This window comes from Nicotiana tabacum, chromosome 13, assembly GCF_000715075.1.
Source record: "Nicotiana tabacum cultivar K326 chromosome 13, ASM71507v2, whole genome shotgun sequence".
Classification (NCBI taxonomy): domain Eukaryota; kingdom Viridiplantae; phylum Streptophyta; class Magnoliopsida; order Solanales; family Solanaceae; genus Nicotiana; species Nicotiana tabacum.
The window spans coordinates 77,557,891-77,569,666 of record NC_134092.1 but is presented as its reverse complement, the minus strand read 5'-3'; positions in this window follow the sequence as shown (position 1 = coordinate 77,569,666).

Below are 11,776 nucleotides of genomic sequence, written 5' to 3'. Positions count from 1 at the left end.
GTTTTAAAATTGATCATGAAGCCTTTATATATTGGATAGCATGTTTGTGACACCCATGTCTCGTTTACATGACTTATGTTCACTTTGTACTTAATGCTTAATATCTCGTTGCTCCGTGAATACTTATATCGTTTGAGAGTCGGAATGTGATCGCCCTTAGTGAGTCATGTGCCATGTGGGGTGAGGTTTTTGTGTTGTTCTTGTATTGTACTTGTGTCTAGAACTTGCCCGGTATGTGAGTTGAAGCGAAATTTGAGGTGATGCTCGGTTTGAAAAATGATTTTAGGCTTTCTTTGATCTTTTTGAGCTTATTGCTTATCATAAATAAAATTTATCCCTAGTTAACCATTTTGAGCCTATTGACTTTTATTTGGTACCCACATTATAAGCCTATACCCTTTTTATTCTTAATTAATATTGTTTTGATCCTTTTACCTCTTAAAGCACTTTAATTATTAGATGAGCGCTAAAAGAAGTAAGAAGGGACTAAGTGTGGGATGGCGTTTGAGTGGAACCAATGAAAGAAAAAAGGGTGCACTTATTTTGTAAAATAATACACCACTAGCGGAAATTGAAAAAAAAAAAGAAGAGAAAAATCTGAAAAAAAGGAAAGAAAAATACAGATGAATAAATTGTTGTCTTGTTCTTGCTAGTGGGTATTAATTAAAGTAGTGCTTAAAGAAAGAGAAAATATTGTTGGGGGTGATATTATTTATGAAATTGAAGTGGTGTTGAAACATTTGCGCTTAAGTTATTTGGTGATGTGTTAAAGTGCTTAGGAGGTTGAGTCACTATTCCTAAAATATATCCTACCCATCCCTTAGCCCACATTACAACCATGAAAAAGTCCTAATTGATTCTAGATCGAGCGAGCTTATATTAGTAGAGATTTACATTAAGGGCAAGCCTATGGTACCAATTGCAATGCATGTGACTTCTTTGTGAGAGTGAGCGATTTTCTTTGATATATGTGAGTCATTAAAATATATTTGATCATGAGATTCGAATGTGTGGATTGAACTCGCTCTCTTGTTCTTGTTGTGAAGGCACATGGTTTCACGAGGGATAGGTAACGTTATTAGACTTCTATGATATTGGGTGTTCAAGCCATGAATGCATTGTGACATTGAGTCGGTTTTTGAGGTTAGGATTGTTGTGAGCATGTTGTCTTTGTTTAAATATTTTTAAAGAATGACATAAGTAAAGGGAAGTATATATGATGCATATTCTAGAGCCTAATTGTTGCAAATAACCATGGTCATAGGTGCAGTGTGCTTTGAATGATAAGAGCTTAATTTTGTTTCGTCTACTATAGGATGGTTTGTTCGAGGACGAACAAAGGTTTAAGTGTGGGGTAGTGATGTTTGGCATATTTCGATATGTGTTGATGTTACTTTACCCATATTTTAACCGCTTCTTGATGTTATTTGATCTTTAAAATGCCCAACATGGTTTAATTATTGATTTTATGACTAATTGAGTTGTGTGTGGTGAATTAGGGTGTTTGGAGTGCAAAAATATGAAGAAAAGGTGCTCTAGGTAGAGGAAGAGAGATTGGATGCATCGCATCCAATCTAGAAAAAAAGATCAGATTTCGTACACCCTTAGCAGTGAAGTCGGCCCATAGCATCCGCCATAGCATCCGCACCTGGGCAAAGCTGAGATGGAGGAACAAGGGTTGGATGCGTCGCATCCACCCTCGCATGCAAAGCTGAGAAATAGAGGACGAGGTAGATGCATCGCATCCACCCTCGCATGTGAAGCTGAGAAATGGAGGACGAGGTGGATGCGACGCATCCACCTTAGCATCAATCCCTGAAGCCGATTTGGACTAGGAATAGGAGAGCTTTGGCCCACGACTTTTGTACGCAATATATAAGCCAAAAACGCCTCCTTTAGGTGAGGGGACATATTGGAGAAGGGGAAAAAGCCACAACAAAGTTCTAAAACCACGGAATTCGTCTTGAGTTCCTATTCTCTCTTTCTTTTATTGATTCTTATGCACTCTTGTGAATTTTTGATGATTTCCTGAATATGAGTGGCTAAGAACCCTATTGTTCTAGGGTCATGGGTATACATGAATGTTGATGTTTGAAGTTTAATTTGACGAAGTTGATTTTATCATATTGGGTTGTTTATTTAATTCTGTTTTTAATTATTTTGCTGAGTAGTTAACAATGAAATACTATCTACGAATCTAGAGTTGAACTCGAAAGTGGGAACTCTAGATTATATATAGAATTAAATAGAGCAAGTTCTTAAACCCGGGCATCGGGGAACGGATTCGCAATTGGGATAGACATATACCTAATTGCCTTGCTCGGTTGCAATACAGGAATTGTAAATGCGTTCTTGTTAAGTTTAATTCCATAGACATATAGGTATTAAGTTAGCTTGAATAGGTGAGTAAGGGCTCGACAGATTCTTATGAGTAATATCAACCTGTGAACCAACAATCCAGATAAATCAATGAGTTATTTTAAGCTAAGAATGCAACATGATTGTTAAATAACCCGTGACCCTGAAATATTATCTCCCATTGATTGTTATTTAAAACTATTTAAGTGTTGTGTTGATTTCTGGTATTCCATTACGTGATAGTCAATTAGTTATTTTCCCCTCTTGACAATGAGACATTGTCCCATATTGGAAGAGGAAAAGATTTTTGGTGGGTATATATATAATTGCTCTTCTTGTAGCTCTTAAAGAGTTAAGAAGAAAGCAAGCCTCGCGCTGTCGTCGTCGTCGCTCGCTCGGCTCGGCTTCGACTACGGCTTCGGCTTCGGATTTGGATTTGGATTTGGATTTGGTCAAATGATCGATTGATTGATTAATTTTTTGGACCAAATTTATTTGTTAATAGTAAATATTAACGTAAGATTATCCGCATTTGCAACGGATATTTTCCAATCCGTGTATTGACCATTTGGTAGCCGCCTAATGCTCTTCCCACCATGAATGTGCTTGCTCCACAAACATGAATGTGCTTGCTTGCTCCACAAACAAGCTAATGCTTGCTCCACCATGGAGGGTGGACGTTTGGTCTTCTTCAACACTGGCTGCTATATATATGTGCAGCAGATGTTGAAGAAAGACACTCAACACACAACACACAATTCGCTCAACAAATTGGCTATACATTGCACTCCTTCCTCTCAGCATTTCCATACGATTTTCTGAGTTTCTACTCCTTCGTTCTGCATTGTTTTTTAACTTCAAACAAAGCAACTGTAAGTGTGATTTGGTACCGAACTTTGTGTTCGCTGAAACACTGGGGTTTGAAGTACCGCTACACCAGTGTGTTATTCGTTCTATCCTGGGAGGAAATAATCCATTACCTTGGGTACTAGGAGGGGATTAAATTACTTAATGAAACACTGTGAATTCAGTGGGCTCGAATTTATTATTGTTTCATTACGTTAACTTATATTTTGCACAATTATTATTTACAAATACAGCAATATTGGTGGGAATAACAATCTTAAGAAATTTTATATTTATTTTTGTATTTGTGTTATTCTTATTATTCTGCAAATAAAACCTTTGTGGTTTTGTGTACTCCCGTTTTGGAGAGTAAAGCCTTCGTGGTGTTTTGTTGGAGATTAAAATCTACGTGATTTTTAACTCCAGTTTGAAAACGTGTATTAAACGTTTGTTTGTGTCATTGTTTTTACAGAAAAAATGATGACTGATAGCGAAAACCAAGCTGTTCCGACGGTGACTGCCAACGCATCGACAAGCCGAACACCGGCGTTGGCACCGGCAGAAAAACCCGGAAAATTTTTCGGGATTGATTTCAAGCGCTGGCAGCAGAAGATGTTCTTCTACTTAACTACGTTATGTCTACATAAGTTCATCAAGGAAGATGTTCCTGATCTGCCAGATAAAACTTCAGAGAATGAACGCTTTCTCGTGATTGAAGCGTGGAAGCATTCTGATTTTTTATGCAAGAATTATATTCTTAGCGGACTGGATGATTATCTGTATAATGTATACAGTAGCATGGAGACGTCAAAAGAATTGTGGAATGCGCTTGAAAAGAAATATAAAACTGAAGATGCCGGGATGAAGAAATTCGTTGCCGCAAAATTTTTGGACTATAAAATGGTAGATAGCAAATCTGTTATTACCCAAGTCCAGGAATTGCAAGTGATTATTCATGATCTACTTGCTGAAGGTCTTGTCATCAACGAAGCATTCCAAGTAGCAGCAATGATTGAGAAGTTGCCTCCGTTGTGGAAGGACTTCAAAAATTATTTGAAACACAAACGAAAGGAAATGTCCCTTGAAGATCTCATTATTCGGTTGAGAATCGAAGAGGACAATAAAGCTGCTGAAAGAAGAGGCCGTGGAAATTCAACAATAATGGGAGCAAATATTGTTGAAACTAACAAAAAGAGAAAGAAGGCTTCTGGTCCGAAATACAACCCAATCAAGAAGCGGTTCAGTGGAAACTGCTACAACTGTGGAAAAACCGGACATAAATCTACGGAGTGTCGTGCTCCGAAGAAAGACAAGAAAAGAGGTCAAGCAAACATGGTAGTAAACCATGATGATGTTGATAACTTGTGTGCCATGCTTTCTGAATGTAACTTGGTGGGAAATCCTAAACTGTGGTGGTTTGATTCAGGAGCCACTCGCCATGTTTGTGCAGTTAGAGAGGCTTTTGCTACTTATGCTCTTGCTGAACCCGGAGAGACAGTTTATATGGGAAATGCTTCAACAGCAAAAGTTGAAGGATATGGGAAGATATTTCTGAAAATGTCTTCGGGCAAGGTCATGACTTTGAATAATGTCCTTCATGTTCCCAAAATGAGAAAGAATTTAGTCTCTACTGGACTTCTTTTTAAGCACGGTTTTAAGTGCGTTTTTGTGTCCAACAAGGTTGTAATTAGTAAGAATGAAATATTTGTAGGAAAAGGTTACCTCACCGAGGGCCTTTTCAATCTAAATGTAATGGTTGTGGAAAATAATAATAATATTTCAGCTTCTTCTTACTTACTTGAGTCAAATGATTTATGGCATGTACGTTTGGGTCATGTCAATTATAAAACCTTGCGAAAAATGATTAACTTGGAAGTACTGCCCAAGTTTGAATGCGAAAAATCAAAATGTCAAACATGTGTGGAATCTAAGTATGTTAAACATCCTTATAAGTCAGTTGAAAGGAATTCAAATCCTTTAGACTTAATTCACACAGATATTTGTGACATGAAGTCAATACCATCTCGCGGTGGAAAGAAGTATTTCATAACTTTTATTGACGATGGTACTCGATATTTCTATGTTTACTTACTGAATAGTAAAGATGAAGCAATAGACACATTCAGGCAATACAAAAATGAAGTTGAAACGCAACTTAACAAGAAAGTAAAAATGATAAGAAGTGATAGGGGTGGTGAATATGAATCTACTTTTGAAGAAATATGTTTAGAATATGGAATTATTCATCAAACAACAGCCCCTTACACGCCCCAATCTAATGGGATTGCGGAAAGAAAGAATCGCACATTAAAGGAGATGATGAATGCGTTGTTGATAAGTTCTGGTTTGCCACAGAACTTGTGGGGGAAGCCATTCTTACGGCTAATCGAATATTAAATCGAGTGCCCCATAGCAAAACACAATCCATTCCATATGAAAAATGGAAAGGAAGGAAGCCCAACTTGAATTACTTTAAAGTGTGGGGGTGTTTGGCAAAAGTGCAAGTTCCTAAACCCAAAAGGGTAAAGATAAGACCGAAAACCGTTGATTGTGTTTTCATAGGATATGCGACAAATAGTAAAGCATATCGATTTCTGGTTCATAAATCAGAAAATCCCGACATTCATAATAATACGGTTATAGAATCAGATAATGCTGAGTTCTTTGAAAATATATATCCGTATAAAAAGGAATGTGAGTCGTTTGGTGAAGGATCTAAACGACCTCGGGAAGAAACAAAAGAAAGTATATGTAATCAGGAGAATCCAAGACGTAGTAAACGTCAAAGAACGTCTACTTCATTTGGACCAGATTTTGTGACTTTCTTATTGGAGAATGAGCCTCAAACATTTAAAGAAGCTATGACTTCTTCGGAATCATTGTTTTGGAAAGAGGCAGTCAATAGTGAAATAGAATCCATATTGAACAACCATATATGGGAATTGGTTGATCTTCCTCCTGAAAATAAACCTTTGGGTTCTAAATGGATTTTTAAGAGAAAAATCAAAGATGATGGCACTATTGATAAATTCAAGGTAAGGCTCGTAGTCAAAGGATATAGACAACGAGAAGGTCTAGACTACTTTGATACATACTCTCCAGTTACAAGAATTACGTCCATACGGATGTTAGTAGCATTAGCTGCAGTGTATGGTCTTGAAATTCATCAAATGGATGTTAAGACGGCCTTCTTAAATGGAGAGTTGGAGGAAGAAATTTACATGGAACAACCTGAAGGGTTTGTGGTTCCAGGTAAAGAAAAGAAGGTATGTAGACTTGTTAAGTCTCCTTACGGACTAAAACAAGCACCCAAACAATGGCATACGAAATTTGACCAAACAATGTTGTCAAATAGTTTTAAGATAAATGAATGTGATAAATGTGTGTACATTAAAAATGTTCCAAATCACATAGTCATTGTTTGCCTATATGTGGATGATATGCTGATAATGAGTAATGACATTGCCAACATAAATGCTACTAAGCGTATGCTCAATAGCAAGTTTGATATGAAAGACTTGGGAGTTGCTGATTTAATTCTGGGAATTAAGATCCATAAGACTCCTCAAGGTCTGGCATTGTCACAATCTCATTATATTAAGACAGTACTTGAAAAATTCAAGCACTTGGGCTTTAAAGTTGCAAAGACTCCAATTGACGTGAATCTTGCATTAGCAAAGAATAAAGGCCAAAGCATATCACAATTGGATTATGCTCGTGTGTTGGGATGATTAATGTATATCATGAATTGTACACGACCAGATATAGCTTGTGCTATAAGTAAACTGAGCCGATATACGAGCAATCCAGGCCAATCTCATTGGATGGCAATGAAACGAGTTTTGGGATATTTAGAACATACCCAGAACTTTGAATTGTACTACAGTAAATTTCCTGTGGTGATTGAGGGATACTGTGATGCAAATTGGATCACCGGTTCAACTGATTCTAAGTCCACGAGTGGATATGTATTCACTATTGGTGGAGGAGCGGTATCTTGGAAGTCGTCCAAACAAACATGTATTGCCCGCTCTACAATGGAGGCTGAATTCATAGCCTTAGATAAAGCCGGTGAAGAAGCTGAATGGCTCCGGAATTTCTTTGAAAACATTCCATTTTGGCCCAAACCATTGGCACCAATATGTATACATTGTGATAGTCAAGCGGCAATTGGAAGGGCTGGGAGCGTTATGTATAACGGTAAATCTCGTCATATACGACGAAGACATAAAATCGTTAGGCAATTACTCTCTAGAGGAATTATCACGATTGACTATGTAAAGTCAAGTGATAATGTATCGGATCCACTTACAAAAGGCCTAACTAGAGAGGTAGTTGAGAAATCATCAAGGGGAATGGGGCTATGGCCGAGAACAAGTCATTGTGGCGGTAACTCTACCTAGAAGACTGGAGATCCCAAGATCTAGGTTCAAGGAGATCAAACAAAGTCATTAATGACGGTTCAACATTGTCAAATAAAATTTTAGTCCGTTCTCGTGATGAGACAATGTTCAGTACCAAGGATAAAGTATTAAGGCTTTTTAATGATTTCTAAATTTGATACGGGGTATATCAAATAGTGTATCTACAGGATGACACGTTTAGGAATCACCTATGTAAGTGTAAAGTGTTAGCCGCTTCAAGGAAAACTTTGTAAGGCCAGTTCTCTACGCACTTATGAAACCAGGAGGTGTTCATGGCTGAAACGAACACAACAATGAGAACCAAAGACGGTTAAGGGTTGATTGTGTGACTTATGGTTGTCTAGGTATACACCAAAGATCGACGGTTCAAAGATATCAAATCTACCGATTGACCGAGTATATCCGACATAAGTTTACTACGGAAAGTTCAAAGGGAAACCTACTTATCCAGATGCGATTAATCCTTGCTTGTAAATCACACAGTTTTTTCATGCATACTTCCGTGATATAGCCATTCCCCATTCATGTGGGGGATTGTTGAGGTTTTAATTTTTTTAAGATGTAATATTCTTAAAATGAGGGTGAATGGGAAATGGAGGGAAAATGAAATTTTGAGTAAAATTTTAAGTTTCCCCCTCTTGACAATGAGACATTGTCCCATATTGGAAGAGAAAAAGATTTTTGGTGGGTATATATATAATTGCTTTTCTTGTAGCTCTTAAAGAGTTAAGAAGAAAGCAAGCCTCGCGCCGTCGTCGTCGTCGCTCGCTCGGCTCGGCTTCGGCCACGGCTACGGCTTCGGCTACGGCTTCGGCTTCGGCTTCGGATTCGGATTCGGATTTGGATTTGGATTTGGATTTGGATTTGGTCAAATGATCGATTGATTGATTAATTTTTTGGACCAAATTTATTTGTTAATAGTAAATATTAACGTAAGAATATCCGTATTTATAACGGATATTTTCCAATCCGTGTATTGACCATTTGGTAGCCGCCTAATGCTCTTCCCACCATGAATGTGCTTGCTCTACAAACATGAATGTGCTTGCTCCACAAACAAGCTAATGTTTGCTCCACCATGGAGGGTGGACGTTTGGTCTTCTTCAACACTGGCTGCTATATATATGTGCAGCAGATGTTGAAGAAAGACACTCAACACACAACACACAATTTGCTCAACAAATTGGCTATACATTGCACTCCTTCCTCTCAGCATTTCCATACGATTTTCTGAGTTTCTACTCCTTCGTTCTGCATTATTTTTTAACTTCAAACAAAGCAACTGTAAGTGTGATTTGCTACCGAACTTTGTGTTCGCTGAAACACTGGGGTTTAAAGTACCGCTACACCAGTGTGTTATTCGTTCTATCTTGGGAGGAAATAATCCATTACCTTGGGTACTAGGAGGGGATTAAATTCCTTAAGGAAACACTGTGAATTCAGTGGGCTCGAATTTATTATTATTTCATTACGTTAACTTATATTTTACAGAATTATTATTTACAAATACAGCAATATTGGCGGGAATAACATTTATGACTAAGACATACATTTTTATTACCAAATCATGGTTAATTAATAAATATTTTAATCTTAATTTATGACTATTAGTGTGCTTTTGCGTAAACATCCATAGGATACAAATAAGTTTTTACCGTGAAAGTATTTCCTTATACGTTAAACTTTGATGAGCATTATTTGGATATTTTTCCACTCCCTCACGTTTAGATAATTGGATCCTCGTATCTAATTCCTTCAATTGCTTTTTCGTGGTCTTATCGTGAGAATGTAAATCAAGAGGAATGGATTTTGGTGATTTGTATCCATAAATAAATAGATAAACAGTCATTCCCCAGTTAAACATATTCATTTTTTGAAATTGAAGCATCTAAGGTCCATAAAATTTCTTTCTCTTTTTAAAAGAATCTTAAAGAATGATTAACATAGACAAGAGTCTAACCGCTGTGGAGATAATGGGTTGGCATGAAATCCTTGGAAAATATTTTCCGAAGAAATATTTTTTTATGAAAAACAAGTGATTTTCTTACTTATTTTTTGGTATTTGGTTAGGTAACAAAATTATTTTCTGAAAAATATATAATTTAAACAAATACTATGCGAGACAAACTGTTTAAGGGCGGGGAAGGTGGTCGATCGGGGTGTAGAAGCCGGGGCGGCGATAAGGGTATTTGGGTTGGGGGGGTGGGGGTGGGATGGGGTGGAGGGTAGGGGTGGGGAATGGAGTGAGGAAGATTGGAAATGAGTTTTGAAAAATATTTTTCCTACTTTGGATAGGGAAATTATTTTGCTCCAATTGAAGAAAAATGATTTCGTGAGAAAAATATTTTTCAAAATATTTAAGACAATCAAACATGAAAAAATTGAAAACATCAAACGCCACCAATAACTATCAATGAAATCATTTTGGATCATTAAGAAACTATTCACACAAGGGGGGCGGCCGTGAGTAAGTAGGTTAAACGCTACTTCTGGAAAAATAAAGCTCATTTTTGTTACTTTAAGAAAAACTCCATTAACAGAAAGTCATATGATTCAATAAAAAAATGTGACTAAAAATATATCTTTTCTTTTTCTTTTTTGAAGAAATGGAATCAAATTGTGAGGGGATATCTCAAGAGCTAACATAATTAAAAAACTAATTAAGAATTTGATCTTTTTAGTTAAGAATATAAACTTCACACAAAAATAACCAGACTTAATAAATCATGTCTAGAAAAGAAACGTTTCAACCAAAAGTTTTTTAAAAAGAATCATAAAGAGTGAGAAATATATAAAAGTTGTTGAATAGAGAAAATATTAGGAAAAAGGTGAGAGAGTGTAGAGGAAGACGAGAAATTTTGGCGGAGAATATGGAATCAAGAGGCGGATCCAAGATTCTAAGAAAATGGGTGTACTATTATAAAGAGGTATGTGTACGGATAAAATCAGATATTAAGTTACCTCTAATTTTCCGATGAAGAAACGAGGGACAACATGATTCTACGCTGGCCGAGGGTGCCCACAGATCGGAGCCCGGGGGGACAAATGATATGTCGGAAATCGGGCATGGCTAAACATGGGAAGAATCGAGCTCGAGCAAAACAAAACGAACGAGGAGCCGAAATATCCGCCATCAACCGGATATTACGGCGCGAATCATGCCCGATATCAATTGCGGATCATGTTTTACGGGAAAAAAAAGAATTTTTTTTTTTACCTTATTTAAACTTGTATCAGGGTTGAAACTCCCCTACTATATAAAAGGGGAGAACCTTTTCATTTTTTGGGTCACTGTGGGTACGCATATCAAAACAATAAAGTTTACTTTTGCTTTTAGCTATTGTTCAAGTGTTCTCCAGCTGTTCATTTCTTTAGTTGCAGCCGAGCTCCATCTCGAGGGCTCGATCGGAACCGGTTTCCAGGATTCAAACCTAACGCCAGGCTTAGTTATTTCATCACATTTGTTTGATCGTCTTGTTTTCCTTTAATTCAATTACTTGTTGTTCTTAGATCATTCGTGTTAAATTAAATCATGTATCCTTTAAACCGCGTACAAATTTAATTGTTATTCATTTTAAGGGTAAACCGTTTGGCGTCCACCGTGGGGCTAAGGATAATAGTGATAATTTAATACGAATCTTTATAACACACTTGACAAGAGGGGTTGCTCTAATGGTAAGCAACCTCCACTTCCAACCAAGAGGTTGTGAGTTCGAGTCACCCCAAGAGTAAGGCAGGGAGTTCTTGGAGGGAAGGATGCCGAGGGTCTATCGGAAACAGCCTCTCTACCCTAGGGTAGGGGTAAGGTCTGCGTACACACTACCCTCCCCATACCCCACTAGTGGGATTATACTGGGTTGTTGTTGTTGTTGTTGTTGTTGTTTATAACACACTGAATTTTACACTTGCTCTTTGAAGTTTGATTTCAGGATTATTCAAAATGTCAAATTCCCAATATGCTCACTTGAATGTTGACGCCGAGTCTGGTCACCGCGATGAAAATAATAACGTAGTACCAAGCAACAGCGTGCCCCCTGTCGACCCTAATGGAATTCCAATCGCTGACCCAATCGATGCCAATTCACAAGTTTCTATTAACATCAACCTACCAACTATCCGAAAAATAGCATTCACGGGGCACCCCGGCC